The following is a 6,000-nucleotide window of genomic DNA, read 5'->3' as shown; positions in this document are numbered from 1 at the left end:
TTTGACACATGTACTTGAGTTTGTACTGAGACCTCTTGTTGCAATCTTCTACTTCCCGGTGCTGGGGATTTTTATTGTTTCCTGCTGGGGATTCCTGTTGTAACCCTCTATTTTATTGTCCTCTAACTTGATCTTAAAATGTATGCCTCTGTTGTATGGGCGGGCTCCCAACTTCAATACTTGAAAATTAAAGACTGAAATGTATTCCTCTGTTATATGGGCGGGCTCCCAACTTCAATGCTTGAAATGTAAAGACTGAAATGTATGTCTCTGTTATCTGGGTGGGCTCCCAACTTCAACAACAACTTTAAAAATAAATGTCATTCCTCTCTTCAGGCGGGCTCCTGACTTCAACAACAACTTCTAAAATAAAATGCCTTTCCTCTCTTCAGGCGGACTCCTAACTTCAACAAATAAATTGTCATTCTGTTCTTCAGGGGGGGCTCCTGACTTCAACCAACAAATTGCCATTCTGTTCTTCAGGGGGGCTCCTGACTTCAACAACTTTTCAAAAAATGTCATTCCTTTCTTTGGCTGGCACGATTTTAACAACCCTTTTTTTTAAAATTGCCTTTCCTTTCTTCAGGCGGGCTCCTGATTTCAACCAATAAATCGCCATTCTGTTCTTGAGGGAGGCTCCTGACTTCAACCAATAAATCGCCTTTCTATTCTTCAAGGAGGCTCCTGACTTCAACAACTTTTTAAAAAATGCCATTCCTTTCTTTGGCTGGCACGATTTTAACAACCCTTTTTTTAAAAATGTCTTTCCTTTCTTCAGGCGGGCTCCTGATTTCAACCAATAAATCGCCATTCTGTTCTTCAGGGAGGCTCCTGACTTCAACCAATTAATCGCCATTATATTCTTCAGGGGGGCTCCTGACTTCAACCAATTAATCGCCATTCTATTCTTCAAGGGGGCTCCTGACTTCAACAACTTTTCAAAATGCCATTCATTTCTTTGGCTGGCAAGATTTTAACAACTTTTAAAAACGCCTTTCCTTTCTTCAGGCGGGCTCCTGACTTTAACCAATAAATCGCCATTCTGTTCTTCAGGGGGGGCTCCTGACTTCAACCAATAAATCGCCATTCTGTTCTTCAGGGGGGCTCCTGACTTCAACCAATCAATCGTCATTCTATTCTTCAGGGGGGCTTCTGACTTCAACCGATAAATCGCAATTCTATTCTTTAGGGGGGCTCCTGACTATTTAAAATTTGAATTGTATTCCCTTATTCTCCAGGTGGGCTCCTGATTGCTGATACTTCCATTGCTCTTCCTTGTTCTCCAGGTGGATGCCTGATTGCTAACATTTCCATTGTTCTTCCTTATTCTCCAGGTGGACGCCTGACTGCTTTTTTCTTTCCTCGTCCTTGTTCTCCAGGTGGACGCCTTATTTCTTCTTCAATTCTTCATCCTCATTCTCCAGGTGGACGCCTGATTTCTTCTTCAATTCTTCATCCTCATTCTCCAGGTGGACGCCTGATTTCTTCTTCAATTCTTCATCCTCATTCTCCAGGTGGACGCCTGATTTCTTCTATTTCCTTTCTTCTTCCTTATTCTCCAGGTGGACGCCTGATTGCCATTTCCTTTCTTCATCTTTGTTCTCCAAGTGGACGCCTGATTGCCATTTCAATTCTTCATCCTTGTTCTCCAGGTGGACGCCTTATTTTAACAACAACTTAGGAGGAAATGCCTCTCCTACGGGTAAAACTAAACTTAGGAGGAAATGCCTCTCCTATGGGTGAAACTTAACTTAGGAAGAAATGTCTCTCGGACTAAGATTTCTATCTTAGGAGAAAGATTCATCGGACTAAGATTTTGATCCTAGGAGAAGATTCATCCGACTAAGAATTTATTATATTATCTTGGGAGAAAATTCCATCGGACCAAGATTTGATTTCTTATCCTGGGAGGAAAAATTCCATCGGACCAAGATTTTGACTCTAGGAGATAAATCGTCAAACTAGGTCCATTTTGTTGTGATCTTAGGAGAAAGATTCATCGGACTAAGATTTGATATCTTAGGAGAAAAATTCATCAGACTAAGATTTCTATCTTAGAAGAAAGATTCATCGGACTAAGATTTTGATCCTAGGAGAAGATTCATCCGACTAAGATTTTATTATATTATCTTGGGAGAAAATTCCATCGGACCAAGATTTGATTTCTTATCCTAGGAGGAAAAATTCCATCGGACCAAGATTTTGACTCTAGGAGATAAATCGTCAAACTAGGTCCATTTTGTTGTGATCTTAGGAGAAAGATTCATCGGAATAAGATTTGATATCTTAGGAGAAAAATTCATCAGACTAAGATTTCTATCTTAGGAGAAAGATTCATCGAACTAAGATTTTGATATCTTAGGAGAAAAATTCATCGGACTAAGATTTGATATCTTATCTTGGGAGAAAAATTTCATCGGACCAAGATTTTGACTCTAGGAGATAAATCGTCAAACTAGGTCCATTTTGTTGTGATCTTAGAAGAATGATTCATCGGACTAAGATTTGATATCTTAGGAGAAAAATTCATCGGACTAAGATCTCTATCTTAGGAGAAAGATTCATCGGACTAAGATTTGGTATCTTAGGAGAAAATTTCATCGGACTAAGATTTAATTTCTTATCTTGGGAGAAAAATTTCATCGGACCAAGATTTTGACTCTAGGAGATAAATCGTCAAACTAGGTCCATTTTGTTGTGATCTTAGGAGAAAGATTCATCGGACTAAGATTTGATATCTTAGGAGAAAAATTCATCAGACTGAGATCTCTATCTTAGGAGAAAGATTCATCGGACTAAGATTTGGTATCTTAGGAGAAAATTTCATCGGACTAAGATTTAATTTCTTATCTTGGGAGGAAAAATTCCATCGGACCAAGATTGTGACTCTAGGAGATAAATCATCAAACTAGGCCCATTTTGTTGTGATCTTAGGAGAAAGATTCATCGAACTAAGATTTGATATCTTAGGAGAAAAATTCATCAGACTAAGATCTCTATCTTAGGAGAAAGATTCATCGGACTAAGATATGATATCTTAGGAGAAAAATTCATCGGACTAAGATTTGATATCTTATCTTGGGAGAAAAAATTCATCGGACCAAGATTGTATCGGGAGGGAAATTCATCAGATTAGGACTTTTTATCCTAAGAGGAAAATGTAAAGATCAATGATTTGAGAAACTTACCTTTGCAATTTCTTCTTTTCTTTTCTTTTTCCATTGTGCTGCTTTGTTCTTGCTTGCTGGGGATAATACCACTGTGGGAGTCTTCTTTCTTCCCCTCCTTCAAATTTCAATTTTTTTTTTTATTTTCTCTCAACACTGCTGAGATAAAAGTGTTACATTCTTGGGATAACGTTGTTGAGGATAACGCTGCTGGGGAATTTTATCCCTACAAATTGATGCTTCATTCTTCTGGAAGCTGCTGGGGATGATAATGGCTCTTTGCTTTTTTGAGCACAAGTGTCATCCCTTTATTCTGTCTGCTGGGGAATACTTTCTCCATTGAAACTTATTATGTTGGGGCAACACTGGTTCAAACAGCACTTCCCTTGAGACTGGTGCTATCTTTATTCTTCCTCGAATGGGTACCTGACTTCCAGAAAATTTTCCAAATGAAAGGAAAATTTTCTGCCCCAGTTTGACAGTCTCCCTTATGGCATGCATTTCTATCATCAATGCCATTTCCTTTACCTGTTTCAAATCAAACAAAATTTGTTAGTTTAAAACGTGGTGGTTGGTTGTGATACTCCCACTGGGATGGCTTTTCCTTTTCTCCTTCCTTGCTCTGCGCTCCACAACTTGTTGGGGATGATATTATTTGCTGGGGATAATCCCTTTCTGCTGGGGATATCCCTCTTCTTTTGTGGCATAGCTCGGAAATTGGCATTTCCCCTGACCTTTTAGTCTCATATGAATTTCCCAAATCATGCTCATTGCTCTCCTTGATTTGTCCACGGGCCTTGGCCTTGAGGTTTAATAACCTTTGATTTCGGCAAGGATATCCCTCTTGACACTCGTCAATCCTTTTGTCAATTCCCTTTTGGTGGGATATCTTTCTTGACACTGGCCTTGTGCTCGTTCCTTGCTGACTATACCACTTGGATGTACTAGCCAGATCTCATCTTGCATAATTGGAGAGTTGATGGTCTATTTTGAAGTCATTTTCCACTGGTTTTGACCAAACAGACTCTACTGGGGAATTTTCTACGAAAGGAGAAAGATAAAAAGGAACAGAATAAAAGACGAAGGAAAAAGATGACTCTTTAACAAAAGAAACTATAAATAAAAACCTGTCAAACGAAGACACCGACTCTAATGGTCATGACATGCATATGTGGCCTATCCTCTGCCGTCAATCATCTTTCTAGACCTTTAATTCCCCATTTGATTCCCAATCTTATTCGACTTGTAGTGCCCGAAGGGTTTTCACTATCAAGCCTCTCTCATTTTGGGTTTTCTCTCAGCTTTCATCGCCTTATGGTGTCCGTAAAGATTTTCACCGATAAGACTCTCTCATTTGTATCACTTTCCAGCTGGGGATTTGGAGTGTTGCCGGTATGACTCTCTCTGCTGGAGATTAGAGTCCTTTCTGCTGTGGAACAGAATGTTATATTCGCCGGTAAGACTCTCATTTGTCTGACTTGGCATCTTTTGAAAACTGATCAGAAGGTCTTTCTTTGGACCATAATTTGGGTTTTGGATAGGCTAGAAAGAAAGGGTATAAAAGGCTCAAAAACAAAATAAATTTGGCGTTTAAAATTACAACCTTCGGAACCTTATTTGTTTACCATAAGCGTAACCCTTGCCCCAGTTTCTTGCTTGGGGATTATTTATTTATTATTATTATTTTTTATTTTTTTTTTTACTTTTTATTACACCATGCACACCATGCACACTATGCATACTATGCACCCTATGACCGAGCCGTGAAGCGCCTACGTATCCTCTTTGAGGAATCAGGTCAAACGTAGTTCCCAATTCCTCTTTTTCTTTTGACTTTCTTTTATTTATTTTATTTTTTTTCCTTTTTTTTCTTTACCTTCCAGGCTCGTATTTCCTAGTCGTTGTTATTGATTCCGAACGAGGGGTATGAAAGAAAATAAATAAGGCTCAAAAGGGGTAACGAAGGATGAAGTGTTTAGGTAGCAGAACAAAATGCCTTCGTCATTCCAGTCTTTAAAACATGTCAAGTGCAAACAACACAATTGAACATACATTTATAGTCTCTTCCGATGGTGCTGGACTTGACAATTATGTTAAACACTTGCTTTTTCATTTGTCATTTCTAAAGCACTGCTGGGCGACACTCTCATTCTCATGAACGACCCTCATGCCAATTTGGCGAATCTTGCATTTAATGGTTTTCTTTATGTTTTACTTGCCCCAGTTCCACATGACTCGGGCTTCAAATAATCTCAAACCGTTCTTATTTCCTTTAAATGCTTTGATTTCCTTTCCGGGGTTTTATGATTAACTTTTAAGATTAGGCCCAAACTGTGTGCGCATGTCATGTCACTAGAATCGGCGCTGACCAAAATGATAAAAGGACTAAACAAAAGATGACTGGAAATAATAAAAGACCGGATTTTGCATTAGACTACCGACGAAATGGTTTGAATAATAAAACAAACAAAACAACGTGAATAAAATCCTAACACAGCCTCGACAAAACAAACTAATATGACAAACTGGAAAGATAAGAAGGTTTGACACATGAAAATATTCGGATTACAACCCTAAGAATAATCCGGACAACAGAAATGACAACAAAATAAGCCACCACAAGCTTCTCTCTTGCTAACCGAAGAACGGAGCGTCCTCCCACTTTATCAAAATTGGCATCTTAGCCACTGAGCTTCGGATCAATACTGCCAAGACCATTATCAGCTTTAATATCATCAACCTCCGTCAACAAGTCCCCAATAGGATTCGAGATCTTTTGTCATCAGGTCTAATCCCCGCAAAGTGTGCTTCTGGGTCTTGTATTTCCGGCTTA

The sequence above is a fragment of the Nicotiana tabacum genome, chromosome 20, assembly GCF_000715075.1.
Source record: "Nicotiana tabacum cultivar K326 chromosome 20, ASM71507v2, whole genome shotgun sequence".
NCBI lineage: Eukaryota > Viridiplantae > Streptophyta > Magnoliopsida > Solanales > Solanaceae > Nicotiana > Nicotiana tabacum.
This window is presented reverse-complemented; position numbering follows the sequence as displayed.